The sequence below is a fragment of the Panthera uncia genome (assembly GCF_023721935.1).
Source record: "Panthera uncia isolate 11264 chromosome A3 unlocalized genomic scaffold, Puncia_PCG_1.0 HiC_scaffold_11, whole genome shotgun sequence".
In the NCBI taxonomy this organism is placed as follows: Eukaryota; Metazoa; Chordata; class Mammalia; order Carnivora; family Felidae; genus Panthera; species Panthera uncia.
Window position 1 is genome coordinate 26,437,828 of NW_026057578.1, and position 9,638 is coordinate 26,447,465.

Genomic DNA, 9,638 nt, shown 5'->3' on the forward strand with positions numbered 1-9,638 from the left:
GCACCAACAGATGGAAAACTACCTCCTTGTCCAACCACGGAAAGCGGAAACAAAATGACAGTGGCACAATCGGCAAGAGTTAACGGGAAGGAATTAACCCTATGTGTGTTCTGCTGGAGACACGCAAAATCTGATGTTACTTAGGGAAAATGCTGAATGATTTTTTTAAAAAGCGGAAACACAGAAACACACACAAGTAACACTAATATCAGGGCGCCTGGGGGGCTCAGTCGGGTTGAGCGTCACACTTTGGCTCAGGTCATGATTTCACCCATCTGTTAAGTTCAAGCCTGGCATTGGGCTCTCTGTTGTCAGAGCAGAGCCCTCTTGGGCTCTCTGTTGTCAGAGCAGAGCCCTCTTGGGATCCTCTGTCCCCCTCTGTCTCTGCCCCTCCCCTCTTGCCCCCCACTTGTGCTCTCTCCCAAAAATAAATAAAACATTAAAAAAACCACACACACAATAAGTAACACTGATACATGTATGTGTAGTCAGAGTATAAGGAAACATGCCCAAGTCATGGCTAGTTGGGGAGTGGGTGACAAAAAGTCTTGGAGAAAAGGGCAGCAGCTCTGGTTACAAAATGGTCAGCCCGATCTGTAAAGTCTTATTGTTAATTAATTATTTTTAAGACATAATTTTATTTATTTTCTCTATTTTTTTGAGGGGTGGGGGAAGGGCAGAGGGAGAAAGAGGGAGAATCTTTTTTTTTTTTAAATTTTTTTTTTTTCAACATTTTTTTATTTATTTTTGGGACAGAGAGAGACAGAGCATGAATGGGGGAGGGACAGAGAGAGAGGGAGACACAGAATCGGAAACAGGCTCCAGGCTCCGAGCCATCAGCCCAGAGCCTGACGCGGGGCTCGAACTCACGGACCGTGAGATCGTGACCTGGCTGAAGTCGGACGCTCAACCGACTGCGCCACCCAGGCGCCCCAAAAGAGGGAGAATCTTAAGCAGGCCACACTCAGCAGGGAACTCCATGCCAGGGCCATGAGATCGTGACCTCAGCCAAGATCAAGAGCCCCAGGCTCAACCAAAATATAAAACTGAGCCCCTAAAGTTTTGTATTTTAAAGGAGACGAGGGGCGCCTGGGTGGTGCAGTCGGTTGAGCGTCCGACTTCAGCTCAGGTCATGATCTCACAGTTTGTGGGTTCAAGCCCCGCGTCGGGTTCTGTGCTGACAGCTCGGAGCCTGGAGCCTGCTTTGGATTCTGTGTCTCCCTCTCTTTCTACCCCTCCCCTGCTCATACTCTGTCTCTCTCTCTCTGAAAAATGAATAAACTTAAAAAAAAAAAAAAAAGGAGATGAAAGGGGGGCAAATACAGCGCGCTGCCCACAGTTGGTAGCTCTGGGTGGTGGGAATGTGGTGTTAGGAGCACAAATCGCTGTTACTGGTCGGTAACTTTTACATTTCACAGCCCAAGTTAGGCGAGCAATGAGAGAGGGACCGCGGCGTCTCCAGGCAGCGGGAGCAGCACAGTTACGGGTCTAGGGGCTGGAAGTGGAGGGGTGCGCAGGGGCACCCCGACTGTCCGCTGCAGGCGGCAGAGGTGGGGAGCAGAAGGCGGGCAGGTTGGCAAATGGCCCCGGAGGGAAGAGCAGGAGACCCGGAGGAGCCCAGGGGCGGGGACTGCGGGCCCAGCGGTGCAGGAGAGGCCCCGCACCCCGGGCTTTGTTCGGGGCGCGCACCCGCCTGAAAGGCATTCCTGGGCACGGCGCCCCGCCCCTTGGGGACGCCTGGCGGCTGCACCCGCCGCGCCGGGCAGATGGGCCGCCCGGCTTCCCGCGCTAGACCCGTGGGAACCGAGCCTGGAGGGCGGGGGCGAGGGCGCCGGGAACCGCCCCGGGGGGGGGGAGGGGGCGCGTGCAGATGGGCGGGGGCCGCGGGCGCCGGCAGATGGGTGCGAGGCCGGCCTGGGGCCGGGCGACAAAGTCTCGGGGCAGATGTTCGCGGCCAGATGTTCGCGGGATGGGGTGGGGAGCCTGGGAAAACCCAGCTTGCTCTCCCGCCGCCCTCCCCCTGTGGCTGCTGAGGGCGAGCAGCGAGCAAGGTGCTGCCGGGTGTCCACCGCCCGGGGCAACTGGGGAGGAGGGGCCGAGGCAGGGTCTAAGGGCTTCTCTAGGGCAAATATGTTACTTCTGGCCCTGCCCCCAGCCGCCCCACTTGTCTCAGTTAAGTGCCAGAAAGGAATCTGGGCTGAAAGCTCTGCCCCTGTGCCCTACTCCCGCCAGCCACCCGTATTAACGCGGCGTCCTGGCAGGTGGACGTGTGGAGGTGTCCGCGCACAACCCGGGACTGCACCACCACCGTCCAGGCAGCAGTGCTGGCTGACGTTTATTCAGCATTTATCGGACTTAACATCATTACCTTAATTGTCACAACCACGCTGTGCCGAGCGTGCGCTAAGTTCCCCTCCGGATCGAGGGAGCATGAACATGGAGGTCATGAAGGATAAGTGACTTGGCCGAGGTCACAGCAATTTTGTGGCAGGGCTAGAGTCGGAGTTCAGGATTCTGGAAGCCTGTGGGTTCCTGGATACCACACTTCTTTTCCTGTGTGCTACGTGCTTTGCAAACTTTATTCTTACCCTCGATGGACAAGAATTTGGGGAGCACCTATTGTATGCCTGGCTCTGAGCCAGCTGGGATGTCATAGTGAACACAACAGACAGAAGTCCTTGTCCTGTGGGAGTTTGTGTTGGGGGGGGGGGCACACAGTGAACAGGGTCAGTGCAATATATAGTATCTAATGATAAATATTATGGAAAAAATTAAATCAGGAAGGAGGGAATAAGGAGGGCTGGGGTTTGGGGGGGTGTGTGTCAACAAAGTCCTCTCTGCAAAGGTGATATTTCAGTAAAGAACTTGTTCTCCGGGTGCCTGAGTGGCTCTGATGGTTGAGAGTCCAACTTCGGTTCAGGTCATGATCTCACAGTTGGTGGGTTCGAGCCCCACATTGGGCTTTGCACTAACAGCGCGGAGCCTTCTTCAGATTCTCTGTCTCTGTCTCTCTCTGCCCCTCTGCTCGTGCTCTCTCTTTCTCAAAAATAAATAAATATTGGGGCTCCTGGGTGGCTCAGTCGGTTAAGCATCCGACTTCGGCTCAGGTCATGATCTCGCGGTCCGTGAGTTCAAGCCCCGCGTCGGGCTCTGTGCTGACGGCTCAGAGCCTGGAGCCTGTTTCAGATTCTGTGTCTCCCTCTCTCTCTGCCCCTCCCCTGTTCATGCTCTGTCTCTCCCTGTCTCAAAAATAAATAAAACGTTAAAAAAAAAATAAAACAAATATTTAAAAATTTAATTTAAAAAAAAAAAAAAAAAAAAAAAAAAAACTTGTTCTCTCACTACCTTCAGCTATCAGGGGAAAAATATTCCAGGCAGAAGTCACAACCAGTGCCAAGGTCCTGAGGCAGAAGTGTGCCTGGTGTGTTCAAGAGGCCAGTGTGACTTTAGCCAGAATGAGCAAGGAGGAGGGTGCTAGGAAGTGAGGTCAAGGAGATATGGGGGAGTGGGTAGAAGGCATAGCTGGGATCATATAGGCCACAGTGAAGACTTTGGTTTTTACTCTCGGTGAGGCAGGAGCCAAGGGAGGGTTTTCGGCAGAGATGACTGTGTGACCTGACTCTGTGCCAAATCTCAACAGCTCTGATGCTACCCCTGCAAAGTCATTATCCCCACTGTGTGAAGCATGGCCCTGACCCCCTCGGGTCTTATGTTTCTCCACTTGAATGATGGCAGCAGTTGGTTTAAATCAGAGTTTCTTTCTTTCTTTTTTCTAAAAAAATTTTTAAATGTTTTATTTACTTTTGAGAGAGAGAGCGCAGGGGAGGGGCACAGAGAGAGGAAGACACAGAATCTGAAGCAGGCTCCATTCTCTGAGCTGTCAGCACAGAGCCCGACATGGGGCTTGAAACCACGAACCGCAATATCATGACCTGAGCCGAAGTCGGACGCTTAACCGACTGAGCCACCCAGATGCCCCCAGATCAGAATTTCTTAACTTTGATGCTTCTGGGTAGGTTTCCAAGTTGGGTGAATTTGATGCATTTTTTTTTTTTTTTCCCTGAGGGTGGCTGCCAGAAGTGGGGAGGATCCACAGGTCCTAACACATTGTTCAAGGGGTCTGAGAGGGATGTAAAAGTGTTCATAGCGGATTTATTCGGTTCATAGCAAATTTGTTCAGAAGCGCCACCAATTGGACGCAACCTAAGTGTTCAACAAAAGGAGAATGGTTAAATAAACTACGAAATGCCATGTGGCCCTGGGAAATCATGAGACAGCACTTCCACTCTCAGGAATTTATACTAAGGACACACTCCAATGTGTGAAATGATGTATGTACAGGAAGAACAGGCAACTGGAAAAAACCCATCACTAGGGGATTGGTTGAATGAAGGATGTTCTCTCCATATAACGGAATCCAAGCAGCTGTCAAAGAGAAGGAGGAAGCTGCCTGTCACAGGGATCTAAGATCGACACGGTACATTGTTAAGTGGAAATAAACCCCAAACAAAATGAGTTGCCGAGTACTATGCATATAGACTGCCGCCACTTAGATTTTATCGTATTTTTTAATTTTTTTAAATGTTTATTTATTTTTGAGAGAAAGAGAGAGTGACAGCAGGGGAGGAGGAGGAGCAGAGAGAAAGGGAGACAGAGGATCCAAAGCAGGCTGCCAGCTGACAGCAGAGAGCCCGGCACAGCCCGAACTCACAGACCAGGAGATCATGACCTGAGCTTAAGTCTGACGCTTAATGGACTGAGCCACCCAGGTACCCCATCTACTTATATTTTAAACAGGAGAAAAATTAAAAAAAAAATTAAAAGAAGAAAAAGAAAAGGGGTGCTTGGGTACCTCAGTCAGTTAAGCATCCGACTCTTGATTTTGGCTCACAGGTCATGATCTCATGGTTTGTGAGTTCAAGTCCCACGTCAGGCTCTGTGCTGACAGTGTAGAGCCTATGTGGGATTCTCTCTCCTTCCCTCTCTCTGCTCCCCTCCTCCCCCGCTCTCTCTCTCTCTCTCTCTCTCTCTCAAAATAAGTAAATAAACTTAAAAGAAAAGAAGAAGAAAAGAAAAAGGATCATATACCTGTTTTGCATTTGTTTGTATCTCGCTGGGATACCGATCAATCTCTGCCTCTGAGGAGGAAAACCCAGATGTTTACACTTGTTTATTTATTTGTTTAAAAATTTTTAAGGATTTATTATTATTATTTTTATTAAAAAAATTTTTTTTAATGTTTATTTATTTTGGAGACAGAGAGAGACAGAGCATGAATGGGGGAGGGTCAGAGAGAGAGGGAGACACAGAATCCGAAGCAGGCTCCAGGCTCTGAGCTGTCAGCACAGAGCCTGACGCGGGGCTCGAACTCACGCACCGTGAGATCATGACCTGAGCTGAACTCGGACGCTTAACTGACTGAGCCACCCAGGCGTCCCAATGTTTACTTATTTTTGAGAGAGAGAGGGAGCCACAGAATCTGAAGCAGGCTCCAGGCTCTGACCTGTCAGCCCACACAGCCCAACCTGGGGCTTGAACTCACGGACCGCGAGATCATGACCTGAGCCGAAGTCGGACGCTCAACCGACTGAGCCACCCAGGCACCCTTCTCCAACAGCTTTCTTGAGATACAATTCACAAATCATACAATGCACCCATTTAAAGGGTACGACTCAGCGGTTTTTAGTACATCATGGAGTTGCACAACCTTCATGACAGCTAAGTGTAGAATATTTTCATCAAGATGTTCTAAAGAAAAAGAAATTCCGTTCTCATTAGCAGTCACTCTCCATTTGCCCCTACCTCTCAGCCCCTGGCAGCCACTAATCTATTCCCTCTTTTTTGTCTCGACAGGTTTACCTGTTCTGGATACTTCCTATAAGTAGGGGGCTCAGACTGAAGGTGGACCTTCTCTTTTTTGTTGTATGTACTTCTCTAGGATCTGCTTTTTTCATAACAATGGACTCATTCTTGGTGTAAAAGCTGGTTACAATGGTAATACATACTCATTATAAAGAATTTGGACATGCAGGTCAACTCTAAACAAAATTAAAATCCTCCTTAATCCTATCCGTGCACCCATAAATGCAGAGAGAAAACCTCTGAATACTTAAGTGTGTGTGTGGGGGGTGCTGGATTTGGGCAAGTTGTAGGAAGGCACTGGGGAGCAGCCGGGGGGTGGGGCAGAATCCAGTGATTTCCAAAGACTCCGTTTATTATGACTTATTTCTTTAAATAGGTAATACATTTATTTTTTAAGTAAACTCTCTGCCCAACGTGGGGCTTCAACTCATGGCCCCGAGATCAAGACTCGTGTGCTCTACCGACTGAGCCAGCTGGGCTCCCCCAAGACTCCATTTAAAGAGGCAATGATTTGGGGGCATCTGGGTGGCTCACTTGATTAAGTCACCAACTTCGGCCCAGGTCATGATCTCACGGTTCGTGGGTTCGAGCCCCGTGTCGGACTCTGCGCGGACCCCTTGCTTGGAGCCTGGAGCCTGCTTCGGATTCTGTGTCTCCTTCTCTCTCTGCCCCTCTCCCGCTTGTGCTCTGTCTCGCTCTGTCTCTCAAAGATAAATAAATGTAAAAAAATTTTTTTTAAAGAGGCCATGATTTTGATTTTCTGTTGCTTGCTGTAACTGGTAACTATCCCTGCTCTCAGAGACCTGCTGGGAATGCTCTCCCCCTGCACCCCACCCCCACCCCAGGTCCCTGTTACTTGTCACAAGGCAGAAGTATGCATTCCAGGATCATTATCTAATTCAGTAATTGTGAGGATAATAATGGTGGTAATGATCTAATGTAGGGGTTAAGACTTCAGGCTCTGGGGTGAGGCACACCTCGATTCCAACCAGGGCTCTGATGCTTTGGGGACCGTGGTGCTTTGGGCACACGGTCCGTCTTCCCTGGGCCTCAGTGTCCTCTTCTGCAAATGGGATTCTAGCAGTGCCACTCGGAAAGGTTGTGGTGGGGACGCATCCTGACAAGGATGCAGCGACTCCTGACACTTTGTCATTGGTCTGACTCTCCGTTGTCCATAGCCCACGCTTCCTGGCGCCGTCCCCCACGGAATCCCTCCAGCCACACCGTGCCCCAGGTACATCGCCTCCATTTTGCAGATGAGGAAACTGAGGGGGCAGACGGCTGAGGGGCGTGGGGAGTCGAGGACCTGGGCGCTCTCCCCGTGTCTGACTCCCAGGACCAGGGGGCAAATGGGGCTGGGGGCTGGGAGGAAGGGGCTCTTCTCCTCCACCCTCTCCCCCCCTTCCCTGGGAAAGTCCAACAGGTGGCAGGCCGAGGCGCTGGGGGCCATTGTGCGGGGGGCCGGGGAGGGTCGGAGGGCCCAGTGTGTGTCTGGGAGAAGATGGATGCCTTCATTACCATGTGAATCCTGGGAAACTGCCACCGGGGCTGGGTGGTGGGTGGGCGCGGGCCCCAGGGCGGGGGGCTTGGCGTTCACAGGCCTGGACCACACAGCAGCTGGGAAGGGGGTCCCTGTGGAATCCTAAGGGACCCATTAAAAAAACTCAGATAATGGGAATTCCCCTCTTGTCTAATTTCTTATTTTAGGACATCTCCATCCTGTGGGGCTTGAGAGAGACATAGATTGAAAACAAAAAGATTTTTTTTTTTTTAAAGGACAAAAAAACCCTTGTTTTCCCCCTCTCCGTTGATAGCGCTGCACATTTGGGCCTGAACAGTTAAAGTCAGAGCCTTTCACAGCATGCCGCACAGATCAGCAGCTCCGTGGGGGCATTTTCCAAGCTGTTCCCTGAATGGCTCTTTCATTCCTGTAAAATATGTCCTAGGTAAATCCAGGGTGATTAGCAAAGAGTTGCTGAGCAAATTGGGAGAAGCAGGTTTTCGGCTTAAAAAACAAAGATGTCATCAATTTGACTGGAGCAGAAAGGACTGGCCAGTGCTTGGAAAGGAGGCAGGCGGTGGAGGAAGATAAGGGTGATCAGAACAACCCCAACAGTGACCAGTCACCAAGCACCCGCGTCTCACGGGTGGGAGAACTGAGGCTTCAGAGGGACCCACGCAGAGGGGAGCACGGACCACAGAAGGAGACCTGGAACACAGACCCACACACACGTAGGCAGGAAGAAGGTTGCAGAAGTTCCTCCAAGTCAAGCTTTTCCAAAAACCCTTTCATAAGCCTAGACACTCTCTCAGTCATGCACGATCGATCTTGCTCTCTCTCACACGCACACCAGGGCAGGCATTTGCTCACAAACACACACCCTTAAACACAACACAAGTGCATGTTCACAGACGCAACCAGGTGGAGGCACGTCTACAACACTGTCCCACATAAGATGTCCTCGTGCTTACGACATACTTGTACAGACCCAAGCACACAGGGATTCTCGAAAGAACACATTCGGTCTCGCTGTCGCAGGCACACACACGTACTCCTAAGTGCACAGGGCAACTCTCCAGAAGAGAGGACCCGGGTCCAGCAGAGAGGGCCTTGGCCCCTCCCCCAACTCCACACTTGGGCAGCTGGCTCCCCAGCCTTGGCCCCTGGGTTTTCTCTACTGTCCCCCACCATCTGTGACGCGTGTGTCTAGTGTGCCTCCACCCCCTCTCCCCCATTCCAGCTGGGGTGCCCTGGCTGGCCCTTGGGGGAGCCCGAGAAGCGGTGGGCATCCAGCTCTTAGCAGCAAGGGTGGGCACCTGCCTGCGGGGGACAGGCACGTGGAGGCCTTGAATGCAGAGCCAAGGGGCTCATTCTTCTCTGGGTTTCCTTCCGCTGTCCCCGCAGGGCTGCTCCCAGGCGGGCATGGGGCCGGCCACTCCACTCTTTAGCTTTGAGGAGGGCAGGGCCCAGAGGGGAGGAAGGGCTCACCGCAGATCCCAGCGGGTCTCATCCGCCACACAGGGGTCTGCCTTCACATGCAGATAGCCTGTTTGTCTCACCTGGTCTGCCTTTAAATGACAAAAAAGGTTGGATGCAGTCAGGGCATTAGCTGAGTTGACAACTGACCAAAATGGGAAGGGGAAGGTTGTTAACTGTGGAAACAAAAAAAGATGTCAACATAGATGCAGCCTAGATATAATTTGCGTTACAAAAAAGACATAATGAGCATTAAAAAAAACCCCCAAATCTGAAATCTATGTTAAAGTATCAACGGCAGGCAATGATCTCTGGGTGGCAGGAATATACTGTTTTCCCATTTTTAAAACACATATTCTAATTTTCTACAGGGCATGGATGCAGCTTCTGGATAATAACAGGTTTTTGTAAATGATTGTTTAATGGCATAAAAAATGACAAGGAGGTGGTGGCCTCATGGGAGCCCAGAGCTTGGGCAGGCTCTTGATTGCAGGCGGGCGGTGGCTGGTGCCTTCTCTTCTGTGCCTTTATTTTCCTCATCTGTATAATGGAGACTCGCCACATGGAGGGCAATGTGAGCTTTAAGGGTGTACTGCATGTAAACACTTGGTGCTCGGGACACAGTAAGTGCTCAATAAAGGCAGCTGCTCTTCTTATTCTTCCAGTGAAGGTTTCTGCTTACACTGCCAGGGTACAGTGTCATCTGTACTGCCCGCAGGGAAGGGTGTGCGCGAGTCCCCTAGGCTGACTTCCTGTGCAGGTTCACACGCATAGAGATCCGCCCATGTGCGCACACCCA